At 48.3% G+C, this 15,729-nt stretch overlaps 2 pseudogenes; both read right to left on the reverse strand.

Moving 5' to 3' along the window:
- Nucleotides 1-12,722: 12,722 nt before the first annotated feature.
- LOC147706131 (28S ribosomal RNA) lies at nt 12,723-14,802 on the reverse strand (annotated as a pseudogene).
- Nucleotides 14,803-15,304: 502 nt separating this feature from the next.
- On the reverse strand, nt 15,305-15,458 carry LOC147706132 (5.8S ribosomal RNA; annotated as a pseudogene).
- Between the last annotated feature and the right edge of the window lie 271 nt (nt 15,459-15,729).

Consider the following 15,729-nt stretch of genomic DNA (forward strand, 5'->3'; position numbering starts at 1 on the left):
CGGAGCCTGGTGTGTACAAGGCCCTCAACGAATTAGGCGCACGCACCTTGGGTGACCTCTTTGTGCAAGGGAAGGTGAAGACGTGGGAACAGCTCGCGCACGGGGGGAAGCGTGCCTCAGTGCTTCAACGCTTCCAGTATCATAGGGCGAGAGGCGCGCTGCTGGAGCTATTGGGCCCCGACCTGGAAGAACCCCCTGAAGTCCCGGAACTGGTATACATCATAGATACTGAGAACCCGAAGAAACTGATTTCTAGACTTTATAGGATAGGTCATGAGCACACTGCACTACACTACACTAGAGCGCGACTAGCCTGGCAGACTGATCTAGAGACTCCAATTGACGACGGCATGTGGGGGTACTGCTGCGCGGCCTCCAGGCGCATTTCCCTGAACGGGCGGCACCGCTTGATCCACTTTAAATTCTTGCAGCGGGTGTACCACACGCCGGAGCGACTGCACAGGTACGGCCTACGGGACACGCCACGCTGTGAGAGATGTCGTGCTCCAGTGGCGGACTTCCTGCATTTAGCCTGGTGGTGCCCAGGAGTTCAGAAGTTCTGGGCCTGCGTTTTTGCAGAGCTTAGCAATATAGTGGAGTTGGACTTGACACTAAACCCGGCCCTCGCGCTGATGGGATACACAAAGGAGATACCTGTCACGGTGAGGAAGCTGGTGAGCATGGGCATGCTCCTTGCGAAAAGAGTAGTGGCACTGTGCTGGATGAGGGGGCCCCTTCCTACACTGAAGAGGTGGTCTAGCGACATGAAATACTGCAACACTCAGGCAGACGCATACAGCGAGCTCCTCCCGCCCCGTAGCCGCCCCAAAAACTTCTGGGGGCTATACCAGACTTACCTCACCTCCAGAATAGACGAGGATGCATCCACTGAGGGGGAGGGGGAAGACCAAGACAGTGACCCACACATAGAGCCCGGATAGAGCTGCGCACTACACTATAGTATGTCAATGGGTGGGAGACGCTATCACACCCCTACCTATGCGAGACACTGGGAGGCACCCTCTAGGGTGCTGGGAGGTAACGCGTGGCGCGAGCCATAGCCCGTCACCGGGACGCGCACTACCAAACACGAGAAGCACAAGCATGGGACCAGTTGTGGGGTGGGGGGGTTCATGGGATGGGGTTTTGGTTGGGAGAAAATGATAAAAATGTACAGTTTTGTTTGTATACACGCAATGCACACTGTAACGCAGACAGGACTAGCGGGCGGGGGTTGCCCTGCTTGATCCGTATTGCTACTGAGACCTAAACCTTGATCTATAGGTCCTGCTGCTTGCTAGATGTAAGTGTCATGATTGTGACGAGGCAGACCACTGCCGGCCCGTGATGGGTTGTAGGCGAAGGGCTCCTCGTACATTGCAATGTGCTGTTATTTTTGCATGATAAACAAATAAAAAAAAAAAAAAAAAAAAAAAAAAACTTTGTTCTTTAGTTCCAGAGGTGAGCTGCTGGCTGGGGGCTGATTGTTATCGCGGGTTCCCAGCGGCAGCGGGCGCCATCTTTGCTTGGGCTTACCTTCAGCATAGTGTATCCCTGACACTCCACCCTCGTTCCGCCCCTATTTAAACGGCTACTATGTGTCAGCGCAGCGGACGAGCGCAGCGGGCGCGACATAGGCGCGCCGGAGTTGCACCTGAGTTAAGCCCGTCTGCGCCCATCCGCGGCCGACTGGGGCATGGGGCATGTCACTCTGCCTCTCTCCTCACTTATCCCCGTTCATCCCTTATCTCATTTCACGATCCTGCACCTCCCCCTCCTGAGTCCTACCCCAGGCTTGCACTATTCGGCCTGCTTATGGCCAGACAAACTTTCCCTGAGATTACGTCCCTATCACCTACCTCCAGGCCTCCTGCCCTGGGTCCCAAGATCTGTATTTCTCCATTGGTAAGAGCCCCTAATCCTCCTTTATCTGTGATGTACCTCAACACCCGGTCTCTGGTCAGCCACCAGTCAGACATTTTCTATCTCCTGGGTTCGGAACAGCCTGACATCCTGTCGACTCTTCTCCTGATATCCTGGCAGCCATCCCCTCGGGATGTTATATATCGCAAGTTAACCGCCCCTCTGGCAAAGCTGGTGGCGGGGTTGCAGCCATCATTAGGCACTCCATTCGTTTCTCCCCAGTGCCCACTCCTAGCATCCCTATGACTGACTGCCTCGTACTCAGATTGGAGCAGCCTGGGTCTTCACTCATATGTGTTTTAATTTATCGCCCCCCCCCAATCTATGCCTAGTTTCTCAGCCCAGTTCGGCGACCTTATCTCCCAGCTCACCATCAACAACGCTAACGTTTTGGTCCTGGGCGACTTCAATTACTGGCCGTCGGACACCCATGAAACCTCTGACTCATTGGCCTTTTCAGATCTCATGTTGGGTTTAAACTGTATCCAACATATACACTCACCCACGCATGTTAAAGGCTATATTTTGGACCAGGTTTGGACCTCTTCCCTAGACATCTCTGCACCCCTCATTCTCCCTTGCCTCTGGTCAGACCACTTTTTAATCACTTTTACTTTAGCCATGCCCTCCCCCGTCACTACCGTTCGAGAATCCAACTTCTTGGCACGCAATTGGAACAAGGCCGATCTCAATAAATTCACTTCCTTCTTAGTTCATCTGCCCCACTCACTACGGGACCTACTATTTCCACTGATTCTCTGTCAGAGAACCTCACCCAATGGCTTATCTCCGCTGCTGACTCGGTGGCACCTTTAAAACCTGTCAAGACGAGGCGCAGTCATGACGCCCAAAGGTGGTTCACCGAGGATCTCAGAGCATTAAAACTCAGTCTCCGTCAGGCAGAAAGGCGCTGGCGTCGGGGATACTCCCCCGAGACAAAAGAGATTTTTTCCTCTCGGCTGAGAGAGTATAAGTCAGCAATAACTCTGGCTAAATCTCGCTATTTCTCTAATAAAATCCTGGACTCCTCAAACAAGTCCAAAGACATATTTTCAATTATTGAGGAATTGTCCAACCCGGCGAGAGTTACCATTGCTCCCCTCCCTTCCCAGTCCTTGTGTGACTCCCTGAACCAATTTTTTGTGGACAAGATCATTAAGATTAAAACTAGCATTTCTACCCAAGCCTCACCCATCCCCCCCGCCCAGTGCCCCCTGCCATTCCAATACTCACACCTTAACCCAGATCCCCCCTATCTCAAAGGTCAATTTTCTTTCACTTCTGCATAAAGTCTCCTCTGGCTCCCCTAGCGATTGCTGCCCCCCCTCGGCCCTTCGGGAAGCCTTCACTTCCTGTCCTGAACCCCCCCTAGCCCTCTTAAACAACTCTTTGACTACTGGGGAGGTTCCTGGATCCTTCAAACGGGCCGAGGTGGTTGCCATTTTGAAAAAACCTTCGGCAGACCCGTCCATCATGAGCAACTATCGCCCAATTTCCCTCCTCCCTTTCCTCAGCAAAGTTCTGGAGTCGCATGTCACTCAAACCCTCAGCACCTTTGTGGAAGACTCGTGTGTCTTGGACCCCCAGCAGGCTGGGTTTAGACCTGCGCATTCCACAGAAGCAGTTATTCTTTCTGTGATGGACGAATTGCGCAGGGGGGCCGACTCTAACACCTGTCAAGCCCTGGTCCTCCTGGACCTGTCGGCCGCCTTTGACACGGTCGACCATGACATCTTGGTCGACCGTGTCAGAGAGGCTGGCATCCAGGGCACCGCCCTGGACTGGGTTCGGTCCTTCTTGACTCAACGCCATCAAGCAGTCAGGCTGTCCCAGTTCTCTGCTACTCAAGTCGAGCTGACTTGTGGTGTCCCACAGGGTTCTTCCTTATCCCCCCTCCTTTTTAATTTGTACCTGGCCCCGCTAATCCGTTCCCTCCGTAGGTTTAATGTCGCCGCGTTCAATTACGCGGATGACATCCAACTGGTTTTTACCATCGACTCCTCTGATGAATCTATCACCACTTTTCAAAACACCCTCTCTTTCATCAGTAATTGGATGGGCTCAAACCACCTGAAGCTCAACCCCGACAAGACCGAGCTGGTTCTTGTCGGGGGATCCTCCAATCCCTGGCACCCCTCCTTCTGGCCTGCAAGCCTTGGCAGTCCTCCCTGCCCTGTCAATTCAGCCAAAAGTCTGGGAGTCGTCATTAGCAGTGACCTTTGACCTCTCTATGACGCCCCAGATAAGCGCCGTAGTATCCTCAAGCCACTTCCAACTCAGGAAAATACGTAAAATCTCTCGCCTACTCACCACCGATGCCCTCATTCTGGCCTTGCTTGTGTTAGTCATGTCTAGGCTTGACTACGCAAATGCACTATATGTAGGCATTCCTGCTTATCAACTCAGGAGACTCCAGTTGATCCAAAATCAGGCCGCCCACCTGATTCACCACCAACCCAGAGATCAACATGTTCGTCCCCTTTTAAAAAGTCTCCATTGGCTTCCGGTATCTGCCCGCTGTAAATTCAAGCTTGGCTGCATTATGTCTAAATCTCTTGCAGGTCACAGCCCCCTTTTCATCTCTTCCCTGCTCCACCCGTATGCCCCTCTTCGAACCCTTCGGTCATCCCAGATGGCCCTGTTATCAGTTCCCAGATTCAAGAGGAAGAAACATGGTGGTCTTAGGTTTTCATTTTTAGCCCCGTCCTTTTGGAATTCCCTACCCCTTCCTCTTAGGTTGCCCTCTCCTTACTCCAAGTTTAGATCCTCCCTTAAAACGTTCCTCTTCACTGAGTCTTATAATTAGCTGCTATTTTTTTTCTGTCTCTCTTCCCTGCTCCCTCAGCAAAGCGCCAAGGAACCTAATGGTGTTAGTTGCGCTCAAAAAGTTTATTTAACATAACATAACATAACAAGTTGGAAGCAGTTACCACATGGCATCCATGGGGTAAACATCCTTTACCCCGCATGATACTCCGCATGCCATTACCCCGCCTTTTTTACACCTAAATATCTTTATCAATGCAGGGCTTTACACTGCAAACTATTACAACACATTCCCCAAAGTAACGCCCCGTGGAGTTAGAATAGTAAATTGCGTTGTAATGGGGAATGCGTTTTAATGGACTGTGTTGTAAAAGATTTTGCGGTGTAAAAACTGCAGGGTAATGGCACCCGGAGTAAAAGTGTGCGGGGTAAAGTGTCCTATTCCCATGGACTTGGTTGGACAATAAAAGTTTCAGCAGTGAAGTGTTTCATCCACTTAAGTAACAAGGCTATAGGTCTTTCTATGAATTCTATAAATGTATTTGAATCAATACTACTCTTTTCTAGTTGATCCTGGAGTTAATCTGGCCAATGGAGTCCAATACGAAAATTGACTGGAGATGGGTTCTTAGGACTCAAAAGAACACATTGGTACTGCATTAATTTTGCGAGGAGGCTGCCCCAACTAAATAGTACTTTGTAAGATCGCTCTCACCCCTGCAGTACAGGACGCCTTGGAGGGGGCTTCTCAGGACTCAAAATCGCACATCGAAATGCAGCACCTTTATGAGAAGGGGGCCTGCTAAATGTTGCTTTATACATGTGGTCTCATCCCTGCAGCATGGGACACTTTGAAGGGGGATTCTCAGGACTTGGTCATGGCATAATTCAAATTAGCTTGTAACATGGTTTGCCGAACGGGCACACCCATCCTTGTCCTTTGTCTGGATCAGCCTTGAGAATGAAACATCACAGAAGATGTTATTACAATACAAAGCAGATAAGCAAACCGGAGGACATCTTAAAACCTGGAAAATCCGTGTGGCTTGGCACCAGCCTGCAGTGGCCATCCCCTTCTGACACTACTGGCCTGTGGGAACCGGGCCTCCCATGGCTTTGTCTGACTCTCAAAGGGAGTTAAGGGAGCTGTTCAGCCCCAGACTCCACCTCAGTCCAATACCATCCTTCCTCTGTTAGGTAAGATGTACAGAGATCTGGGCCTAAATCCATCGTTTTTTTTCTCACCATGCCATTCCAGTTTGGACCCAGCCATATGCAAATCAGTCTTGACCCTGCGCCCAATGGGAACAGTCCGGCCCGAACTGCCAGGCCAGGTCCTCCCTGGACTCGAAACAAGCATCCTAGGACTGGAATTGGGATTTCAGCCCTCATGAGCCATGATAGCTTGACTCTAGTGGCATGGAGCTCAAGGGACCCACGTCTGGGCATACTCGTCCCACTCGGGGTGACAAATGCAAAAAGAACAATTGATGGACAGAATGCAGAACAATGTCATACATTCAGCCCAGTACAGAGATCTGAGCCTAAATCAATCAACTTTTTTGCTTGTCATGCCATTTCAGTTTGGACCCAGCCATATGCAATTCAGTCTTGACCCTGCGTCCAGTGGGAACAGTCCAGCCCGAGCTGCCAGGCCAGGACCTCTCTGGACTGGAAACAAGCATCCTAGGACCAGTTTCGGGCTTTCAGCCCTCATCAGACAGGATAGTTTGACTCCAGTGGCATGGAGAGCAAGGGACTCACGTCTGGGCATACCAGTCCCACTGGGGTGACAAATGCAAAAAGAACAATTGATGGACAGAATGCAGAATAATGTTATACATTCACACCAGTACAGGGATCTGGGCCTAAATCCATTGTTTTTTTGCTCACCATGCCATTCCAGTTTGGATGCAGCCTTATGCAGATCTGTCTTGGCCCTGCACCCAGTGGGAACAGTCCAGCCCGAACTGCCAGGCCAGGTCCTCCAAGTTCACACTTGGCAGGCGTCTGGAGACAGAACTGAGAATGCCACGAGGCTCACCCCGGCCTTACAGCGTAAGTGAAAAAATGATGTGTGGTTGTCTTTCACCGGCAGTTCGAGGGCCTTCCACTTTTCCTACACATCTCATGTCTCTTCACAGTGCCTAGAGTTAAGCTCTTCTTTTCTCACTGATTATGCCAATCTCATTCCTTTGGCTAAGATTTCACTAGGTAGAAGGTAGGGACTGCCGGAATCTCATTCATCCATTCATGCACATTACTAATCAAATGACGAGGCAATTGGCTACTCTTGTAGCACCATTCGATAGCTCATTCTGGTGGAAAACAGTCGGAACAATGTTGGCAGAGCCACGTATGTTCCAAATATGCATGCCCTACCATGCTCGCCTTAACCACACATATGCGTGGTTAAGGCAGTGCACAGTCTAGCTGCTGCCTGCAGCTCGGCAGAAGTAAGAAGACGCCAGGATGAGAGTACGCATTAAGGTAAGTGGGGCTGGGTGCTGGGTTGGATGGGGGTAGTTTGCATGGGTTGGGGTGGTCGGGGTAGTTTTCAGGGCTGGGGAGGGTCGGGTAGTTTTCAGGGTTGTGCAAGGGTCGGTGTTTGTCTCAGAGCTTGGGGAGGAACATGATGGTTTTCAGGGCTGGGGAAGGGGGTCGGTATAATTTTCAGGGCTGGGGAAGGGGTTTGGGTAGTTTTCAGGGCTTTGGGAGGGTCCAGGTAGTTTTCAGGGATGGAGAAGGGGGTCGGGCTATTTTCAGGGCTGGGGAGGAGGGTCGGGTCATTTTCAGGGCTGGGAAGGGGGTCGGGATAGTTTTCAGGGCTGGAGAGTGTTGGGGTCGTTTTCAGGATTGTGGGAGGGACGGGGTAGTTTTCAGGGCTGGGAAGGGTCGGGTAGTTTTTTTAATTAGGGGTTAGGGTACTAGGCTTTAGGGCAGTGGAAAGGGATGGGGTCGTTTTAGAACAGCATGGTGTTGTAGGGGGTTGGGGGCCAGGGTTTTATACCCCAAAGGGAGGGGAATGGGTAATGCTTAGGGTAGGGTGTGGTCATTTTTTAAGGGCTCAGGTGGGGGTCGGGTACTTTTTAAAAATAGGGGTTAGGGTTATAGGCTTAAGGGCAGGAATAGGGTGGGGTAGCTTTATGCAGAACGCAGGGGTTTGAGGCATTCTGGAAGCGTATATTAAGGGTTAGGGACAGTGTGGCTGGTGGGAGGGGGGGTTAGGTATTTGGACCACAGGGCATATATGCAGGAACTCCTTGTCTTTTGAGGCTCCATAGAATGTGGTAGCGAATGACAGAGTCAAATGCTTTTGAAATATCTATGAACATGATTGCAAGCAAGTGTTTATTCTTACTTATCCCTTTCATGACACTCTGTATAAGACAGCCTCTGACTTTCATGAAGCCTTTTGGTCTTCTATTCAAGTCTACGAAAGTAGTGAGTCTGTTAATAAGTATTTTTTATTAGTATTTTCATGAATGTTGTAACAGTTGTATTCAGTCTCCAATTGCTTATTTTGTTTAGCTAATTTACGGGTATTTTTCTGGAAATTAACATCGATCATTTTATTTTTTTATACATTCTGGGACTATTCTAATTTCTAACCAAGTTGATAGTATTGTGGCCAGTAAACTTGGTTCTTTCCTGTGAACATTGAACAGATCATTTACATCAACATTGTAAAGGGCCCACTACTTTTTTTAGGTTAGCTTCCTCAAATGTATCTGTTATTTCAAGAACTGCGATTTCTTTACACAGATGTTCATCATCCTATTCTTCTGGGATTCTGTCATTTGGGAAGAATTTTGTGTTTTTCTTGTTTTCTTTTTCAATAATTTATTTGCAATATTGATAAATATCATCAGCACCGATCTAGCAAGTGCCATTTTATTTCCTATCAGTGACTATTCTGGCAATTTTCTTTTTATGTTTCTTAAACATTGCCTTATATTCTCTAAAGCTGCCCTTTGATTTTGCACCTGTTTCTTATGGGTTATATTCAGCTTTAGATTTTTCTTATCTTTCTTGGTATGTGTATTGGAACTGAAATATTTTGATTCTCATCTTGAACAGTGTTCATAGGTTTGGAATCATCTTCTTTAGGTATATTGTTTTGATTTGGTTGGCTGAGTTTGGATGGATATCGCTGGTATTTTCTGAGATATAGATCACAACTTCTTCCAACAAGCCAATACCAGCTTCATGATCCTGCAGATTTTGGGGATATTTTTTAACTTCTTGTAACCTGTCCTCCAAGTCATGAAAGTTTGTGACTTTAGGTCCCCGTTTTATATGTACAAAGTCTTTACCCCTTTCTTTTATTGTTCCCTCTTATATTTCTGGTTCATCATTAGTGTCACTTTCAATATTAGTGAGTGCTTGATGCATAGCATTAAAAAAAGCCTTTCTCTCTTATATCCAGTCTTTTCTGTGCAAATAGTTTTCTATTTTTTTTTCAAAGTGTGGAACTATAAGTACAGTTATATTCTTTTTGTTTTCATATACTTTTTACAATTCAGTTAGCAAAAATACTTAATCTTTTAACCACAGTTTTGAAGATTAGCTGCTTGCTAGACCTGTGAGTCCGACACTATCTCGTACTTCTGGGTTTTGCATGCTGCAACATTCCAATTTTTGCTGTGAGTCTCGAACCACAAAAGCGACATAGGAATTATAGTTCTACGTTAGTTCTCCTTCCATTTCATTTGTAATAGTAACATGCAATGTTATAAAATCAGCTTCTTTGTCTCATCTTATGAAATGCATTTTTAGGTAGAATTTCTTATGCCTGTAGCAGATATCTTTGAAGGTTCCTGTTAGAAATGGGAGTCTCTAGTTGGCAAAGGTTTGCAACTTTCTCCAAGTAGGGACCCTTCTTCCTAGTCAGGGTAAGAGGGATACACTTCTAAAATAACCCCTGCTCACCCCCTTGGTAGCTACGCTCGAGCAGACAGGCTTATCTCAGCTTGTAAAGCATTTGTTCATGCATACAGTAACAGAGGGAAAACACTACAAATGGACACCATACCAGTATAAAAAAAACGTTATTTAAACCATACACAACACCAGAAACTTCAAACATCTACATACAATTGTGTAAAAATAGTTACTGTGCAAGATAACCTTTAAATTGCAGGAATAACGTGCAAAACATAGTTGTTCTGACTCGCTAGCTCCTTTGGGGGCTACAGTGATACTGAATACAACAGAGTCTATCAATTCCAGCCAACAGTGTCAGTACGGGTTAGCAAAAGCGTTGAAAGCTCGGAGACAGTACCTTTCTTGTTGCGGCCGACGCAATGGTACAGGCCTGTCAGGGGCAACCGACGCGGTTGCTATGTGAGATGGAAGCGTTGCCGCGGTGGTGTCCTCATGTCTCTGTACAGGCAGTGGCTCATTGATGGAGTCAGTGAGACCAAGGCTTGCGTTGCCGGGTGGGGCGATGCTCGAAACGGTGCTGGCAGGTCACGGTGTGGCGACTTAACTGGTTGATGTCGGAGTCGGACAGCAACGGAGTCGGTGACATTGGTGCAGCGTGTAGCGAAGCAGTGTGGAGTGCGATGCCCACAGGAAGTGGTGCAAGCAGCAGCTCGTTGACGGAGTCGGTGACACCAGGGGTGCGTTGCGAAGTGAGGTGGTTCTCTCTGCGGTGCCTTCAGGACAAGGAGTCTGCGATGGACTTGGTGATGGAGCCGGTCGCCCTTTTCTTCTGCAGTGACTGGAACCAGCAAAACCTGGGACAGTGCCCAGAGGGATGGTAAGGTCTTTGCTGTTCCTGAGACCTTTTGAACAGGGGGCAAGCTCCACTTCAAGCCCTTGGAGATACTTTCTCAAGCAGGATGCACACACAGTTCCTCTCTTTGGCAGAAACAGCCACTGTAGGCCAACCCCAGACAGCACACCGCAAAGGGGCAATACTCCTCCTCCAGTTTTTCCATCTCTTCTCCTTAGCAGATGTTCCTCTTGAAATCCAAAAGTGATCTAAAGTTCTGGGGTCTTGACCCCAATATTGATACAGCAAAATCTCTGAAGGCAGAGAATGTCTGTGCCCAGTCAAAACCAGTTTTGTCCTCACTGGTGCAGCTTCCTGGCAGGAGGTGGAGAAAGCATTGTGAAAGGCAGACCAGGCCCATTCAGGGGAAAGAAAATCTCCTCCCCCTGCTCTAAATGCAGCCCAGGTCTATTCAGCCCAGCCCTTACTCATCCAGACTCTCTAGAGCCACTGCACCTCCCCAGCCCCTGTCACACTAAAACCAGACAGTCATTAAACATCCTGGCAGTAGCACACTAGATCGCTAAGCAAGAAAATACCTACTTTCTAAAAGTGGTATTTTCAAACACAGATTGTAAAAATCACCCTCACTAAAATATGCATCTTAACATTCTGAGTTCAGGCATATCAAACGTTATTTTCCTATCTTGTTCCCTTGGGTAGTTATGCTTATAAAATGTTATAAGCAAACTCCCCGTTCTTTCATATGGAAACAGATTGCCTTGCAATAGTGAAAAACGAAATAGGCAGTATTTCACTATCGGGACATGCCACACACACAGGGCATGTCCTACCTTTCACATACACTGCACGCTCCCCACAGGGGTAACTTGGGCCTATCTTAGGGGTGACTCACATGTAAGAAAAGGGAAGGTTAGGGCCTGGCAAGTGGGTGTACTTGCCAGGTTGACGTGGCAGTACCAGACTGCACACAGGATCTTCAATGGCAGGCCTGAGGTACACTTACAGGCTGCTTATAACGGTGGCACAATCAGTGCTACAGCTCACCAGCAGCATTTGACCTACAGGCCCTGGGCACACAGAGTGCACTGTACTAGGGACTGACTACTAAATCAAATATACCAATCATGGAATCACTAATCCATAACAGTCATTTACAAAGGGAGCACTTGCACTTTGGCACTGAACAGCAGTGGCAAAGTGCCCAAAGCATCTAGACCAGCAACACCGAAGTCCAACACACATCAAAAACACAGGAGGCAAAGGCAAAAATACAGGGGAAACCCACGCCAATTGTGCTAGGACTAACAGTTCCCATTAGATCTCTGCAAAGATTTCAATTGTTTTTTTCACTGGGATATTACAAATACTTGACTTCCTTGGAGTTTTTTCATGTCAATGAGTTTGTTAGTGATTTCATAACCATCTGGAAGTTTTTCAAGTCTTGTTACATCTGTTACACTTTTCATTGATGAATCTACAAATTTGATGCTGTTATTATGGAATGTGAACAAGGCAACATAGCCTGATTCATTTCGCTGTTATTCATTGTGTTGTTGGAGCTGGATATAAAGTTCACAAAATGAGCAAGGAGGTTAATGATTTGAGGAAAAGACAGCACCTATTCACCATCTTAATGGGATTTTTGTTATCCAGGACCTACCCTATCTCGAATTGGAAGATATTCACAATTTCTCATTATCATGGTCAGAACCATGATAGATACATTACTTGGCATATCTCTATACACTTCTCCTTAAAGAGATTAGTGGTATACAGATAGTTACCAGTGGTACCACTGGGAGGTAAAGGTCACTGCAATGGAAAAGTAGTTAAGAGAGTCTTAGTTATCCGTGTCATTTAGCTGCACTTCATTACATTTCTTCACTTTGTTATTCAGAGCAATTGGCAGAAATCACACTGCTACAGCACTCACATCAGGCCTTCACAATGATATGTTTCAATTAAACAGATGGATTCTCCTGGCCACCAGTTCTAAATCAGCTGCTAGGCCCCGACTGAGGAAGAACTCTGGTCCTGCACCCCCAGTAGGGCAAGGGGAGAGGTGACAAATGCAGCTAGAGTGTTCCACATGAAAAGCTCCACTTACATCCAGAGTTGCCCCAGCCTCAGCAGGTGATGCCTCATCTAGCCACTGAGCGTGCCCAGCCCAGCTTCGCACCCCAGTCTAGCTTCCCCCCCCCAGACCATTGGGCCCAGCCCTTAGAGCTAATCCATATCTCAAAGTCATGGATCTTACTTACATACTTCCCTAACATACATTGTTTCAACATGCCAGAGGCTGTTCACCTTGGAGACCTGCTGCAGATATGAGTACGACCCAGCACCAGATTTTCACCATCTCTCCTGGATTTTCTTGGACCAGCGTGAGCTCACTGGATGCAACTGGGACAGCAATGTTTTCCAAGGCGAATCCATTCCAGGGATCCCTGCCCTTCAATAAATAAAAAATAATTCTCTCTGGGGCTCCAGCTGGCATCTCTGAGATTGTTTGCTTTACCGAACTGGATGCCTTGAGGGTGCCAGTCTCCACCATTCCAACTTCTGGGATTTGAACTCGACTCCCTTTTGATTGCATGTCCCTTCTGAAAGGCGCTCACCCATCTCTTAGGACCAACTGACCCATGTTCGACTGCTTATCACAATGAACTCTTCTCCACTTTGGCCTGCAGTTCTCTTATTAGAATATTTGCTACCACCATCATGATATCCACCTATGGTGGCTCACCATGGGCCTTAGGCTTCCATGTGCAACACCGCAGCCCTCCTACACATCACAGCTTAGCCTCCACGCCTCTGAGCAGAGGTGATGACCAGGTGTGGGCCTGTGCTTCAGCACCATGTACTTTTAGGGCTAGTTGATTCCTTAGCAGATTCTGACTTTCACCTCCACCATCCTGCCATTTATGTCAACTGACACCTTTTCTGGCATCTGATGAGCGTTAGCACTGGGCGCTCTAACTCAGCGTTCAGTTCATCCTGCAGCACCAAATCTGCTTACCAAAAGTGGCCCACTAGGCACTTGCATTAGATATAAGGATCCATGCCAGCGAGCAGGACTTCCAATCCATTTTAATCTTGAGAGTAAGTTGAGTTTCTTTTAGCCCCAAGACCTCTAATCATTAACTTTACTAAACTCAGGGTTTTCAAGCACCAGCTATCCTGAGGGAACCGTATACTAGATGATTCAATTAGTCTGTGCCTGTATAATCAGGTTAGATGACCGATTTGCACATCAGGACAGCTACGGACGTCCATCAGACTTTTCTCTGACTTTACCCTTCCCAAGCATACTTCACTGTCTTTCGGATCATATAATATGCACTCATGCTCCACCTCCCTGACAAAGTGGATAAGATGGGCATGTGGTGTGCCACTGCAACTCCGCAGTGGAATCTCACCTCAGCCGCATGCGCCGGCTGTCACCTTGATTGTGCTACAGGGTTTCAATCAGTTCTCCTACTCACCCACATGCTACACTTCTTGGTCCATGTTTTAAGATGGGTAAGGTGAGTAACTAACATCACCACAGACCCCTGGCGCCCAGCATTGGCCTCCCCTTCCGGCGGTGCAACACCTCGGGGTGCAATGAGCACAGTTTACCCCAGTCGACATTTGCAGTGGGCCGCATTCCCCTTCCCTGCTGCGGTGTACCACAAGAGGGACTGGGACACTTGCCGGGGGAGGGCATGGAGGCAATCAATCTCATTGCTGCCCCACATAAATGGTAAAGCTGATGCTAAGGGGCTGTAACACTCTCAATTGGAGCTGAGAGCCATCTACCACTCCAAAGTTTTCCCAGCTGACCCAGAGCCAGTCACAGCACACCGCCACAGAGGAAATGTGCCCTGATGTGGCCAGGTACACCCAGGCGGAACTCCCATGGAGGGGATCTGCCCTCCTGGGTGACTGACCTTCTCACCTTGTTGAATCCTCTAGACGGACAGCAGAGATGCACCCATTTACCTCTTGATGGTTTTACACCCTTTTGACCCCTCCCTTTAAAGTTCTTTTCAACTTTCCCTTACGGTACATGCTGGCTCTTGGTGTTGCGCCCATATTAAGTCTTAGACAGAGTTTACCACCCAATTTGGAATCCATTTCCATGCAACCTGACACCAAAAATGCCTGATCTGGTATGCCAAGAGCCGCTAAGGCCTAACAACGTCCATACCCTATGCCTTGACAAGCAAGACCTGGGCCCCCTGAGCAAAGGCAGAGAGACAGTCTTCCATGCGCCGTATTTTCAGTGCCCGCACTCTAGGTGGGGATTTGGTGCTGGGCTCTTCACTCGCCATTGATGGGGGAATCATGGTTAGTTTCTTTTCCTCCACTTAGGAAGGTGCAGCAGGTTACAACGTTTCATCTGAGAATATAGTCAGATGCCAAAGCTTGGGGGAAGTCAGACCAATTCCCAGGGTTACAGAATGGAGGGGACCCTCTCTCACGCAGGGAGATAATGCAGCACACCCTTTCCCATATTGGAGACTAAAGCCCACAGGGGCCAGAATGTAAACCAGCACTCATGAACAGGCAGGGAGCCTTCCCAGCCTCAGCCACAGCTGCAAAAATGGGCTTCTAAGGAGGTGCATGCAGGCTGCTGCGGGACACCACAGACAACCATGTGCAGCATGGAGCCAGGCACCCAGGGTTTTTCAGACTCTAATCGACTGCCACCCAACCACCCCACTAAGGTGGGGAGGGCCACGTGCTCCGGCCGTGTTCCTCCATGGTGGGGCCAGGGGCCGGCCCCTGTGACATGCGCTCAGAGGTCTGACCTGAGGACGAAAGGGTCAGAGCTGACTGTGACAACCACAGCTGGCTGGGAGAATCCCAGGACAATTGACACTAAAGGAACCCTCAGACAGGCGTAGCACCTTGAGGAGCAGAGGGCTGCAAGGTGCATTTAAACTGTCACTAATCAATGTGTCCTGCAATTCACACTAATTCTCGCAGACAGATGCGTTCTTCAGCAATGCAAAAGCCGAGTGATCCACCGCCAGGAGTTACAGGCATCTTTCGCAACATTTGCCCACCTTGTTCAATAAAGGTGAGAGGAAGTCAGCGCCAGTGTTGCAAATGGGTTCCGCCCATTTAGTTTACCCATTTTATTTGCTTTTTGCTTACCCTGGTTTTAGCTTGTTATGCTGAGTGAGTCTTACTACTTACTACCTGAGGTACGGTAACTGCATGGTAATTTGACTGTACTTTACCACTAGTGTTGCCTTTTAAGATAAGGACTCTGCATTACAGCTAGGGTAAGGCTGGCCTGGCTACCA

Source organism: Lissotriton vulgaris, chromosome 7, assembly GCF_964263255.1.
Source record: "Lissotriton vulgaris chromosome 7, aLisVul1.2, whole genome shotgun sequence".
NCBI lineage: Eukaryota > Metazoa > Chordata > Amphibia > Caudata > Salamandridae > Lissotriton > Lissotriton vulgaris.